Raw genomic sequence first — 15039 nt, 5'->3', positions numbered from 1 at the left:
TGTTTGGCAGAAACAGATGTAGCCACTGTAAAAGTCTCATGTTTTACTGCTTATTTGCTCCAAAAAAAAAAAAAGAGGAAAAAAAAAATTAATGCTGCACTTTTGCTTTTCCCCCCAAGTGGACCTATCAGGAAACCTTTAGGTTTTGCTCCCCACCACCGCCACCGCCATTGGAAGTCGCCGTGAGTGCTAATTTGTTGGTTGGGAGACATCGTTTTGTGTTACGGAATACAAATTTGCTTCTCCTCTGTAGCTGTAAGGAAAGCTCTGCATCGCTAATGCAGGGTAGATGCCAGATAAATGTGTGAAGGGAGATTTGTACAATGGGCTCCTGTTGTAAAGCTGCCCGCACACTCACAGGGTCAATGAGGTGAAATACTCGGAGCGACCAGTCGGCCCCTCTCCTTTAAGGTATATTATTCAAAGTGTGACGTGAAGGATTTCGCACGGAGCGGTCGCCGCTCTCTGACCCGTCGTGTCGTCGACTAAATCTAAATGATATTGTATGTTTACAAAGCCTGTTTCTCTGCCCCGCGTGGCAGCGGGAACACATTTCCAGGGGGCGAGGAGGAGCGAGCGTTGACTCCCGCCGCCTTGCATGAAGACGCAACATGCGACATTTCCAGATACCGGATAGCAAAACATTTGGGCTTCTATATAATTATTTATTATATTCTAATCTACATAGATACTCATATTTGTCCCCTTTTTTTTTAAAGAAAACGAAAACAGGGTTACAGATACTGTAAGGTCTGCGTACTAGATATTGTCGTCCACGCTGTCTCCTTGCAACTACTGAATGTTTATAGTGACACGCCGGGCAACAAGGAGTCATGAGGCCGGTATACGCGGACACGCATTTCAGAAAAACAAATGAATCGAAAAATGTGATCCTTGATTCCACTGTATTCCGACTTTGAAGAATACTTGAAAGTGTTTCAATCACACCTTGGATCGGGATGTGTTGTTTTTTTTTTTCTTTTTATATATCAAACAAAAACTGGCTGGAAAATAAACAGCAGCTGTTGGCGTTGGCATTGTTCATAATTTTCCGTAAATCATCCACACCTTTGTGGATAAACAAAAATGTCTTAACAGGTGTCTTTTTTTTTTATTTTATTATTATTTTTTTTTAAGATAACTAAGGTTTCCCGTCACCAACTTCCTTTTTGCTCTGTGGTCGTTGTCACTGTCCCAGGGACTGTTGTTGTGTGGACCCTCCTCTGCACTGTTGAATCTCAGAGCCGGGGTCTTTTTTTCTGTTGCATCTGTACAGAAGAGATGTGTAACAGGTGGAAATTAATGTCAAGTGATGTTCCTGTAAATCTTAACAAAAATAAATGCCATTTTTGGAGGGTAAAGACTGTCCCTGTTTCCTAGCACCAATGCGAGTCATGCTCAAGTCCATTAGCTTCTGCCTCCCTAAAAATGAGCATACTTTAAGATCAAATGTCATGAATACGCAGATGTCGATTTGCGACATTTTGACCTACGGTGTTTTGTGGTTATTTAGCCATATCCCATAGATTTATTGAGAAGGACTTTTTCCATCATCCGACGTACGCGGTTTGTGACGTCAAAGCAAATTTTAGCGAATTCAGTATATCGTCACGGAAGAATGCTTTGTTTACATTCGCTGGATCTACTTTTGTTTTTTGTTTTTATTTGTGTTTTCTTTGAGAACTTCATTATGGCTCCTAAGTGTAAGTGCTCTGAAGTAAAGGAAATCCATCTACAGTGAAGCGAAATTAGATATAGTAAAACGTTCAGCCGATGTTTGTCGGGTGTTTCGCCCAAACAAACATTGGACGGTTTCTTGGTTACAAAGTTGTACAACTGGATGATCATGGGCGATAAAAAGCGAACGTGAAAGGATAGACTCCGATGAAATCAACTATGATGAGTTGCATGGAGCATGGATGAGTTACAGAGGTACTTTTGTACCAAATGCGAGTTTTGAATTATTGTTGGAAATTGTGATATGTCGCGCCATTGGAACAAAATTCAGTCCTAGAAGCTCTCAGACCTGACTTGCCGCTTAGAGAGGCTTCTTCGCTTCTGGATGTTCTCGGAACTGAAGAAGCCTCCCGGATGAGGGGTGAAATGTATTAAAATGGAGAAATTTCAAGTGCAGTTGCCACGACAAGAACATTTTGACAAGAATTCACCATGACCTGCATGACTGAGAACGTCCACAGACGTAAATACGCACAGCCAACCAATCAGAAAGATCATGATGTGTGACATCACAGTAAAGGGGGTTTCCTTTTTTTCCGCGCAAAAATTCAAATCTATTTCAAATTCATAATTTTACAGTATCCCTCGTGGCTTGCACGAAAGGTTTAAGCAGAAAATGATGATTTGATTTTAAATTAAATGACGCAACGAAAATAATCTCGCTTAGTCCCGGTCGGACACTTCCGGTTTTGCCGGAAGCTGTGCTGCTAGCGAGCTAAAGTCGTTAGCATGTATACCGATGAACAACGATAATTGGATTATAAGTCGACCAAATAACGTGAGTCAAATCTTCGGTGATCCTCCGGTATCATGTGGCCTCCGGGTAAAACAATCCGGCATGATAGAAAACCCAGTAGTCCGTACGATGTCGCCGCCGTATCGAAACATGGCTAACATTTAGCATGGTATGACGTCGCTCGACTACGCCGTCCGCCATTATTTACTCCTTGTTTAGCTAACGATGTAACTAAGCTAGCTGTGACAATAGCCTATTATAAAAGCAATATTTAAAATTAAATTTGTGGAGACAAAACAAAAAACAGCCTTTAACTTGTTTTCTTAAATAAATAAATGTATATGTAGCATGAGAAGTAGTGTTGCAAAATTATATTGTTTGTAATAAAGTGCAATGTTATCAAATAAAACCAGTCTCCATCTAAAGCTTTTAAAGGGGAAAAAAAGGATTTTCTAACTGTCAAGTCCGATAAACCTTTTGGTTTGATAATCTGTTGCGATGCATTTTTGTGCGGCTGCAGGAACCAGTGTTTCCTACTTTTTGCTTTGCAGCCCGTTTGGATGTGTTCTGTTTAAATGAATTATGTGTCGATGATTAGATTAATTTCTGTCAATGAGTATTTTGCGAAATACTTATGCTGTTTTAAGGGTTACTAAAACAGTTTACTGGTGATTTTTGTAAAATATTGGCAGAAAAAGATTGATTCCCCTATCAGTTGCAGCAAATCCTCCAAACTGTTATTTGATTGTACTTTTTTTTTTGTGCTTTTGAGTTTGTCTTCACCACCTCGAGAAGATCTTCTCTGATAGGATTACGCCGATCGGGTTCAATTTAGATGTCAGAAACACTGATCATCCGCCGACTTGTAAACATGCTGCGCCAATATGGCTGCAGATTGTTTTGCCCAACGGAGGATAAGGCAGATTAGTCTGTTTTGATTTCATTGCCGCAGCTTTTGCATGGAAAAATGTGTGGACATTATGGACGTAGTAAACACCGGCCTGTAAAAATAATCAACGCGGCTGCAGATCAGTTCTCACTTCGCTTTCGCCTCCAGATCCCTGCTTCCCATGGGAACCGGCGACCAAAGACAAAGAGATTCTAACAGGGATGGAAAGAAGGTAAATTTTTTTGCTTGATGAGACGACAGGAAAGGAGTGATTTCCGCCACCACAGATGAAAAAGTCCTCTTTAAGCCAATCAGTTCTAACTCAATATTCCACTTAGGTGTCGCTTCAAGTCCATCATGATAACCTGTTTTATTTAGACGCGCTCAAAGGTCAGTTTCTGATGAAATCACAGTCGGTGTAATCAGCCTAATCAACAATACGACCGCAGATTATTATGCTTACCGGGGGATAAGAAAGATTAAGTATTGTCTGGTCAGACAATACTTATCTGCCCTATATGTTGGGATTAATTCCACATCCAGTGACCCACTTCTGCTGACAATCGCCCGGTGAAGTGACACTCCGGGATAAATTAGCTTGTATTATACATGCATCTCCCCCACAGGAACCCTTGTCTACATGTTGCCCTGTTTAGATGTTAGTCAGACTTGAAACCAGCTTAGCAAGCTGACTTCAGAAGTGCCTGATAAGTATTTGTCAACAGAACAGCTGGTACACAATGCCCTCTTGTAGCTTTATGCCACAGCATATGCCCAGTGCTCGTAGCGCGTGGTAATTTAGCCGGGGCCGGTTCTGCGAGAACAGATGGGCTCAAGTATTGTTATTCTCGCTCCAGCTCAGGGCCCCTGGGGGGAGTCACTAAATAAAATCAAAGCAGATGGACCTCTCTGGGCTAGGCTGTATTTATGATAAACAGCCAGTACAACCAGTGTCCGTCCAGCGCCTCGGCCCGCCCTGCACACAAACACGCAGGGAGTGAGATTAGATTAGTTTCAGCTTTTACCTGTTACTCCGCCGTTCACTGAAACAGCTGGCAAACCCAAACAGGCGCAGACAGGAAGTACGACGTGCTTTCCTGCATCCTATGGATCTCCCGCTGGATTCTGGAGTACTTTTCTCTCCCTTATTTTTTTCCGCGCCACGACCTTAAACAGCAAAATTTTCCCACAACAGCGGCTCAATATTTTGGTGCCGATTTTGAAATATCTGACTTCCCTGTTTTTTTGAGGAGGACTGTTGTGTTCTTTCATAACCTTGCCGGTGTTTCGTTGCCGCAGTTTCTCACATCGGTGCCACGGACACGGGGCCTTGGGAGGAGGAACGAGAAAAAAGAAAGAAAAGAAAAGTTCGGGTCACAGTAAACACCATCTCACGAGATAATTCACGGCTCGCTGTTGTTCTGCAGTATTTCCCGCTTGGCGTCCAACCGCCAATCCTCTCTTCATTCCCACGGGAAAAGACGAGGAAGGACGGCGGCGAGACGGAGGAGGGCAGCGGCGATTTCCGACACCAAAGACAAACTCGTCCGTTTTAAACCAATCATTCCTAACTCAATATACCACTTAGGTGTGGTCTCCGCTCCCTCGGTTTATAATTCTTTTTAATGCATTTTAATTCAATTCATAGTTCATTAACTAAGAGAACTTTTCCCACTAGTTTTTTTTTTTTTTTTTTTTTTTTTTTTTTTTTAGCAGAAGAACCTCCTGGTTTTGTTAAAATGCAGAGAAGGCGAGCTACACGCGGCTTTTTATTACGATCCGATCCCATATTGCAGGGTTTCCCTAGGTGTCGGGGCCCAATAAAATGTATGTAAATGCCCAAGAAACTGCAACAATATTAGATTCACCAGTAGGTATTTGTGCCCATTAACACATAAGTCCTTCGCCTATATTTCCAGAAAGGACCCTGGCCACTTGGATGACGAATTAATTGCCTCTAAAGCAACAGCTACCAGATGTTGTTGCTCCAAACAGCCAGGTGTGGATAAATTGCATATGCAGAATGTGCGTAAAATATTTAAAGTCGTATCTTTCACTTAAGGTGTGAAGTGTTTTTATTGCCCATCGCTGGCCGGCGGGCACGAGGAGGGAGAGCGCGGCGTGGGCGGACGTGCGGGCGGACGTGCGGGCGGAGGCGTCGGTCCATAGCTGCCCGGTGATGCGGTTATCCTTCGCAGGTGCTCACTGGGCGGAGGCTGTGCGAGACGGTGATCGTACCGATTTCAGCTTTGAACCACGTCGAAATGCAGATAATCAATCCAAAAAAGTTTGTTTCCTTAAACAAATTGCTGCCGCTTTCGCACTGCAGTTCCTAGAACCTTCACCTGGTTCCTCTCATGCAGATCTGCTGCGGCTGACCCTCATTCCTCCTCCTCCCTGCTCTTGCTAAAGATCACGGTGTCTTTGCAAACATCGGGAGTTGTTTTGGAGCTGTGGGAACTCTTTGCTGTTCTTAGAAGCTTTTCAGTCTTTTTTCCCCTGCATTGGGACAGGAGAGGAGCCACAGACCTTCAGTTCGTGGGACCATTTAAGCTCCTGCTCAGATGCAGGAGTGCCATTTTTAAAACTTGTGGTGACCGGTTGGATGATTTTTTTGCAACAAAATGGACAGAACTAGCAAGAAATGGAACGACGGAGAGGTCCGAGCTAACAGAGGGGTTTCCAGGGTCCTGAGTTAGCTAATGTTCACGGGGTTTTTCACACGGTGAAGCAGCGCATGGAGAAGATAAAAACACCTCAACCCAGCTGATAGTCCGTGGTTGTTAATCAAGAACGCTGTGGCAGCTTCCACCTCCATGTTGTCCGTGTCGTCTCCTTCTAATTCTTCGGTGGTTTCTTTTTTTAGCGTCGCACCGCTCCCTACCGCGGCCCCTGACGGCCTCCGGAAATGCAAATCTAAAACGTTCCTCTGGAGGAGGCTACTTCCTGGAGCTGTAGTGTGTCCAAAAAAGCGTGTCATGTTTTTGTATATTCCAAGGCTGGATCCGAATTGCTGAAGCTAATCTGCAAGCAGACGGTTGTTTCAGCGCTCGGAAGGAGAGACTTGAAGCTCGTTCGGGCCAATAAAGTAATAACTGGCGATAATCCGATAACCGCCGATCATGTACAAATATTTCTCCTCTGACTGTAATAACATTTTGCTACATAAACAGGGAATTACGTCGTCGAATCACTGGACCGTTAACATAATGACTATAATTCCCGTGAAATTAGGTTAGAAATGACGATATTACACGGCCATGTATCATATTAGTGACTTTTATTGTGGCGAGGATGGAATATTTATGACCGCATGCCTTCAAACCTCAAGAGTCCTCATGTGCGGATGTTCCGGTTTGACCTGACGGGCTTGGTCTCTGCATCCCATCCCCGACCAACAACTTCAGAAGACCATGAAATATGTCGGATTTGACCTCAAACGACCTCGAGTCCTCATAAGAGGAGATCAGTCACGTCAGATGTTCGTCACAGTTGACATACGATGACACTTTCCACCTAGAGAGTATCCGAACCGCCATTCAGCACCAGGCTGGCGACCTTCTGCCTGGACTGCAGTAACGCATGGCAAAACAAATTTCCCCATTGTATTAACTGAAGGGCTATTAATCCGTCCCAGCCTTCGCTACATGTTTTGAACAGGAAATGTAATTTATAAATAACAGGTAATGTAGAAAAAAATAATACGAATAATAGAATTCAATATTTCTAGCTGCTCCCCTGGCGCTGATGGATGGCAGCGTACTGCTCATGGTTCAGCCATGATGGGTTAATTGCAGAGAAGAAATTTCCCCAAGTTACAATAAAAATTATTTTTTATTGTATTTTAAATTGTATTTAAAACAATTTAAATTAAATTAGAAGAGAATGGAAAGAAATGGAGAGGTTTTTCTGTGGAGGCGGTTTTAGGAATTTTTCATTTGGTGCTTTATTGTTTACCTTAACTTACTGGCAATACCCTTAATGCTAAAATGTGTTGCTAGATGGAACTTGCACACTTTGCTACACGTTAGTGCTGGAGTGAAGCTGCTCCTCTTTTTAAAACCGTGGAACCGTCTCCGCCCGGCTTTAAACGATCGTCCCCCGCACCAAACCCCCATAAACGTCTCTTCACGGAGTCCACGACACACACACTCCTCGTTCATGTTTTTCCCTGCCTAGCTTTGGGCGGCACGTCCGACTGTTTTCAAACGCCGCTTCCTGTATAGCGGCAGCCATGTCGAACGCTCACAAACATAAAAAACACAGTTATGTTTTGAATCTCGGAAAACTCAAGTCAAGGTTCCACTGTAAAACATTTTGAATCCTCTGCACTTAACCTAGCATTGACTTGCATTTATATGAAGAGATTGTTTTTAGCACCCGCTAGTGGTGGGAACTGTAAACGACACCTGTCAGTTGTAAACAAAGATGTTTTTCACGTTTTCCGACATCATTTGTGCTCACATTTGAATTTTTATTTCTCTCTTTTTTTCATCCAATACCACTTTGGACACAAAATTCAAAGAGTCACAACAAGCTAATGCGAGGGGGATGCTAGCCTACGTTTGCATGGGACACTTTAAACTTTGAAAAGGTTAACTAGTAATTGAAAATGGGTTTATAATCAAGAGAAATGAGATAAGTAGTGTTGTTATTAAATATTTTCTGCAGGGCTGCCAGTGAGAGCAGTATCTGGATGGATGAGGCGCAGCCCGCGCTGATAAATGCATAAACACTCCTTGTACTCAAACAAAGGCATCAAGCGGGCATTTCATTAGACCATTGTGTGATATGGCAGGCCGCCGCTGTCAATGTATTTATTAGTTTGCGATACATGTCTTTTCCTGTTGTTCCCGGGGCACGGGATAATGCCGGTTTTGTTCGCGGCCCAGTGTGTGCGGCGCCTCGGCTGCCAGCTGTCACGGCTGATACCGTCTCATTTGGATTCCCGGCCCGCGCGCTGAATGGCTAATTAGATTTGCCATTTTCAATCCGCTGATTGCTTTACATGGCGGGACAAAGGAGCTGACAGCATGTAGCGCTCGCATCCAACTGTAACAATTAATAAGTGCGGTAATTAACGCGTGTTGGTCGCCATTGATTATGACATTACCTGGAGAACGGATGGTTGCGCCCGCGCTGTTTCATCAAGGGCCGCGATATAGATTGTTATTAATAAACTGCTCGCCGCGGTCCAGGGAAGGTTATTAATTACGCAAATTAGCGGGCACAGAGGTAATCAACTTAAAGCGGTTTCGTTCACAATAATTGATCTAATTTCTAGTGACCCTTCCTCTCGGATCGTGTCACCCCCCCACACACACGTGAAGAGAAATCACCTCATTAACAAAAGTTTAATCCTAATCATAGTTCTCGGCCTGCCCGGCTTTAAGGTCATATCTGAATGTCAGAACCACTCGGGATTGATTGCCGCTAAATTGAATCAATGTCATGTTTGGGGGGGAAAACAATAACAACTAATGGATGGGGCAGGTCCGCGCACAACAAACAGGTTTATTGGGAGGTGTGGTACCAAGTGTGTGTGTGTGTGTGTGTGTGTGTGTGTATAGGGGGAGGGGGGGGTTACTCCCGCTGCTTTCATAATTCATCATGTCCATAGTAAAGAGAAATGTCAGGGTGGGGGTAATTGGCAGCAGCTGCAGGCACCTGTTGGTTGGTGTGTGTGTGTGTGTGTGTGTGCCAGCAGTGGGGTGAAAATACAGGAAGTTGCTGGGAACGCTGCGTTTCCTGTTGACGCCGATCATCTGCATGCCTGCACCCTTTTAGGCAGAACATCAGCACAGGGACTCGGATCTGAACATCAACCCTGCATTACTTCCTAATATGCATCAACTAGATTTAAAGTTGTAAAAAAAATAAAATAAAATAGATAAAATAAAAATAATTAAATAAAATCAAGTGCACGATTTACAGTATCGTTAAATGAAATAAAATAAATAATAAATAAAATTGAATATATTATAAAAATGATGATATGAAAGGAAACAAACCATAAATGATAAAAGCGAATTAATAATGAAAAATAGTGAAATGAAATAAAATTTAAAAATAAATTACACATAAAGTCAAGCAAAATATGAATAAAATAATAAAAAATATGAAATGAAAAAATAAATTAAAAAACAAATTAATAATAAAGAAAAAAGATTTGAGTTAAAATATTAAATCAGAATAAAATGTAATAATATAAAAAAATAATAATTGAAAGGATTATGAAAAATATTTGAATGAAAGAAAATAAAATACATTTTTTAAAAATGTTGTAACATCTCATCACAACTTTAGTGTTAGAAATGTTATCCCTAAAAGGCATGAAAAATAAAACAAAAACATTCAAACGATAGTGTATTTGCTCTGCAGAAAGAACACATGAAAGAAAACAAAGCCAAACTCACTCTCCTCTCGGGGCCTCCAGATAACTTTACACCCCCGAGAGTCCGAGTGCAAACGTGAAGGAGCGTCTTTGAGGGCGAAGCTGCAAATCCCACCTGTCAGGTGCTGAAGCCGCCGCTGGAGGAACCCATCTTTCCTTTCGGTAATTCTTAAACCGCGCTACAAGGCGGACATTCGGCGGAGTCCCGCTTCCCTTTTTTTTTTTTTCCCCTCTCCTTCCGGGTGACGGGCAGTCCGCCAGCAGACACAAACACCCCCCCGGCCCTCGCTGATCCCCGCAAAGCTGCCAAACACCGGGGCAAATTGCCGGTCTCAGTGGATCTGATGGGCCCCCGCCATGTAGTTTATAATAAAAACAGCATCTCCGACCCCCCCCCTCCACCTCCACCAACCTCTTTGCACTTCAACAAAGCGCATCGGATTTCTATTTCCCCTCCACCTGGCGGAACAGCAGCCATTTCCATCCTCCGGAGCGTGTGAAATTTCACACTCATTGTTCACAACACGTCGTTTAATATGCACTGCTCCCTTTTTTCCTTTTTGCCTTTCTCCTTTCAACCCCCTCCCCTCTCTCTCCCCCAACCCCGCGCATGAAATCCTTCCATTCTTGGCTGCTACCGCCGCCGCCGCCGCCACGGCGGCCAATCATCTCCAAGCAATGGCAGTCACAATTTTCTTTTTTTTTTTTTTTTTGCACCTCTAAGAGGAAAATTGCCTTCAATATAAGGTCCCTTTGAGAGACAACAACAATAAAAAGATACAACTGTAATACCTCTGTCAGCACTTGGCCGGGACGGGCGGGTTTTTTTTTGGGGGGGGGGGGGGGGGGCGAGGTGCTTACAAGTCAGCCTTGTAATATCAGCATCTGTGTGAAGATAGTCCTGGCAAATGAATCCCACTTTGAACATAACAGCTTGGCATCGCGCGAAAAATGGCCGCCCCCTCGAATGAATTGTCATTTATTATATGTTGTCGCTGCCTCCCTAACGGGCCCCGTCCACTGTATTGATTTGCTGGTTGGGGCGGCGACAGGGGGTCACCTCGGGCTTGACGCGCCATTACCTGAAGACACAAAGGACTCAAAACAAAGGATATGTTAAGGAACGCCGGGGCGCCGCGATATGACTATAATTAAGCGGCGAATCGATGGGCGCCGCTCGACCCCCGGATCCTTGACGTCAAAGAACGCCTCGGCGAAGGACGGGGAAAAAAAACAACAAAAAAAAAAAAAACACAAGAAAACAAAACAGAAACAAAACACTGTGATCGGATGGTTATATGAAGTAAATACAGTTATTACCTCGGAGGGCAACATGGCATGTTTGGCTGCTGCGCAAAAATTGGGTTATTGTGTTATAAGCTGGATGATACAAAAAGAAATAGATAGATAGATAGATAGATAGATAGATAGATAGATAGATAGATAGATAGATAGATAGACGAATGAACAGATTTATTGATTTCCTTTTCTCGTTTTTATTTGTTTCATCTGTACACTTTAGTTCATATATGATTGATTTTTTTTTACTGTGGAATATTTTAAATGCATATTTCAAAATTTAATCCGCACAGACTTCTGTATTTTCTTTTATACTTTCTCCGTTTTGTCTGTACACTTTATATGGAATTAATTTACTTATTTTGGAATATTTAGATTTACATTTCAAAATTTGTAAATTTTTTGGGCTGTTTTTATTTATTTAATGTTGCCACGTTGATCATATACATATAAATATACGAATTGATATATATGTGTATATATATATATATATATATATATATATATATATATATATCAATAACAAAAGTGTCGGTGGACGTAGAGTTTATATAGGATATATTTAGGTATTTTGAACATTTCAAATGTATATTTCAAATTTGTATCAATTTTTTTTTAGGTTGTTTTTATTTATTTAATGTTGCCACACTAACCATATCTATAAATATATGTCTATATACATACAGTGGACCAGCAGACATGTAGTTTATATAGGATATGTTTAGTTGTTTTATGTATATAGGTATATATTTTATCATTTTATTTTTATTTCATTTATAATTTTAATGTTGCAGGGACACATATAAATACACAAATTTATAGACATACATATCTAAAATATATTTACGTATATTAAATGAAAGTGCAACGGTGAAAATGTATTTTATTTTGGATATATTTAGGTATTTCTGAACATTTCAGATGTATATTTTATCGATTTCTTTTTAAAACTTTTTCTTAATAAAAGTTTGCCCTGGTGGTCGTATATATATATATATATATATATATATAACGTTTTTGCCTTTTTTTCCCCTGCAAACAGTTTATATAATATATATTTTGGTATGTTTGAACATATATATGTAGGTATATATATGTAAAGTGATTTATAGAGGAGACTCAGGCATTTTTGGAAACTTTAACATAAGTTTACAATTTGAATCACTATTTTAGGACTATTTTATTTTTAATTTTTTCATTTTGATGATGTAGACGCATAAACACACAAAAAAGAAAAAATGACACTGGATGCAAAATCCAACACCTCAGCAATATTTAACCATGAGGAAAAGGTTCCCTGACCGGGAATCGAACCCGGGCCGCGGCAGTGAGAGCGCCGAATCCTAACCACTAGACCACCAGGGATGTTGGTTGTTATATATATATGATTAGTTCACGAATCCCATTATACATATCTATATTCTCTATACCTCCATATACATGTGTCATACATATATACATACATACATATATATATATACACATACATATATTAATATATGTATGTATATATACATAACTAAATTTATATTTGAAATATATTTATTGATATATATTTATATATATGTATATAATAAAAGTGTACCAGAGGCCACTCGGTGTCTTGGATATATATATGTATTTCTTGAATTCATATTTAATGTTGCGAACCTATTCATATTGTATATTGAAGATACCACTCTTCAAAGATACCAATATGCATATTCATATATATATGAACATATATTTGAAAACATACATATCTTAAACAGTAAAAAAAAAAAAAGATTCAATTTTATTTTGCCTTTTTTAAATGTATTGTTGTCATGGGGATCACGCATACTGTATAATATGTATATATATACATATATGTTGAAAGTGTTCTACCCATTTAACTTGATGCTGTTGTGAAAATGAATACACATATAGATAATAAGGGCTTTTATCATTTATATATATGATATATCCTTTATTGTCTCACAGTCATACATAGAACACATGAGTGTTTTGACCACTGCATTGATACACCACAGTGAGCAGAAGACAGCTTAGGAGTAGCACCAAGGAAAGCGTTAGAGGTTCAGTGTTCTGCTCTAGAACACTTCCAGAGAGAAGGGTATTCCAGGAGACCAACCTGGAACATTCAGTGCCAAGAACCATATATCAAATCCTTGTGCTCCGTGCTTCATGCCACCCAAAGAAATGAGTGTTCCCTGACCGGGAATCGAACCCGGGCCGCGGCGGTGAGAGCGCCGAATCCTAACCACTAGACCACCAGGGATGATGTCAAGTGTCTGTTGGGGCAGAATGTTTTGGGGAGCGAGCAGGATGGACAGGATCAGGAATGGGTCTTTCAGAGGAACAGCACATGTTAGATTTAAAGAGAAGGTCAAAGAAGCCAGGCTGAGATGTTTGGGTCATGGACAGAGAAGAGATGGTCGATATATTGGATGATGGACGCTGGAATTGGAGCTTCCAGGCAGGAGGTCTTGAGGAAGACCAAAGTTAAGCTTTATGGATGTAGTGAGAAAGGATATGAAGGAAGTTGGTGTGAGAGAGGATGATCCAGAGAATAGGGTGAGATGGGGAAGTCGGCTTTGCTGTGGAGACCCCTGAAGAGAAAGGCCGAATGAATACGAAGAAATTAATTTTAATGTAATGTTGTCATGGATTTATATATATATACATGTGGCTATATACATATATTTATGTACATATATATACATATATATGTACACATATATACATACATATACAAAATATATGTATATACACACGCACACATCTATATTTATAATTGTATATATATATATATATAAATACACTTATAAATATATGTATGTAAATACACACACATACATATGTACATATATACATACACAGATATACATATATACATGCGTATATATATATATATATATATGTATATATACATGTATATAAATAAATACATATATAATATTTGTATGTATATATACACACACATATATACATACATATATATACACACACATATATACATGTACATATATATATACACACACATATATACATGTACAAATATCAATATATATGAGTAAATATGTACACATGAGCACATATATGAATATCTGTATGTGTATATACACAAACACATATATATATAAACAAATATAAACATATGTATATATATGTATATGTATGTTTATATTCATACATACATATACACACACTTATATACATATAACCATATAAATATGTAGAATTATATGCACACACATATATAAACATAAACACACATAAATATGTGTATGTTTATACACACACATACATATACATAAATACATAGAGAAATGAATTTGTTTATATGTATGCGTGTTAACCTAACCCTATGAACGTAAATCTACACATATACATATGTACCTACATAAATATATGTACATATATATTCACACATACATATATACAAAAACTTATATACATACATATATCTATGAATATATTTATAGATGTATGTATCATACAGACACACATACAACAGACAATCATACATAGATACATATATCTAAAATTATTTGTATGTATGTATATACACGGATGCATGTATACATATATACATACACACGTGTAAATAACATAAAATATATGTATGTGTATATACACTCGCACACATTTATATATACATAAACACATAGATAAATATATGTGTGTTAATATACACACATACATACATAGACACATACATACTGATATACATAGATAAAAAATATCACTATATATATACATAAACACATGCATAAATATATGTATATACATACACATATATATAGAGAGAGACATTTATATACACACATAGATAAATGTATTTATGTATGCATACATACATGTGTACATATATTCATACACACATAAATATATATGTAAATATATACACACTCATATATACATATACACATATATACATGTTTGTATATACATACATATTTATATGCATAAACACATTTATATACGTATATATAAACTCAT

The 15039-nt window shown here is 39.4% G+C and overlaps 2 non-coding genes across 2 annotated transcripts; both read right to left on the bottom strand.

Annotated features, from left to right (window-relative positions):
- Positions 1-12348: 12348 nt before the first annotated feature.
- trnae-cuc (transfer RNA glutamic acid (anticodon CUC)) lies at positions 12349-12420 on the bottom strand. Its single transcript has one exon. It is a non-coding gene; the product is annotated as a tRNA-Glu (tRNA).
- Positions 12421-13243: 823 nt separating this feature from the next.
- trnae-cuc (transfer RNA glutamic acid (anticodon CUC)) lies at positions 13244-13315 on the bottom strand. The gene has a single exon. It is a non-coding gene; the product is annotated as a tRNA-Glu (tRNA).
- Positions 13316-15039: the final 1724 nt, after the last annotated feature.

The sequence above is a fragment of the Fistularia commersonii genome, chromosome 27, assembly GCF_037954325.1.
Source record: "Fistularia commersonii isolate RoL2024-O1a breed Wild chromosome 27, RoL_Fcom_v1.0, whole genome shotgun sequence".
Lineage (NCBI taxonomy): Eukaryota > Metazoa > Chordata > Actinopteri > Syngnathiformes > Fistulariidae > Fistularia > Fistularia commersonii.
Note: the sequence above shows the minus strand (reverse complement) of the source record. Positions and strands in the feature narration are given on the sequence as shown.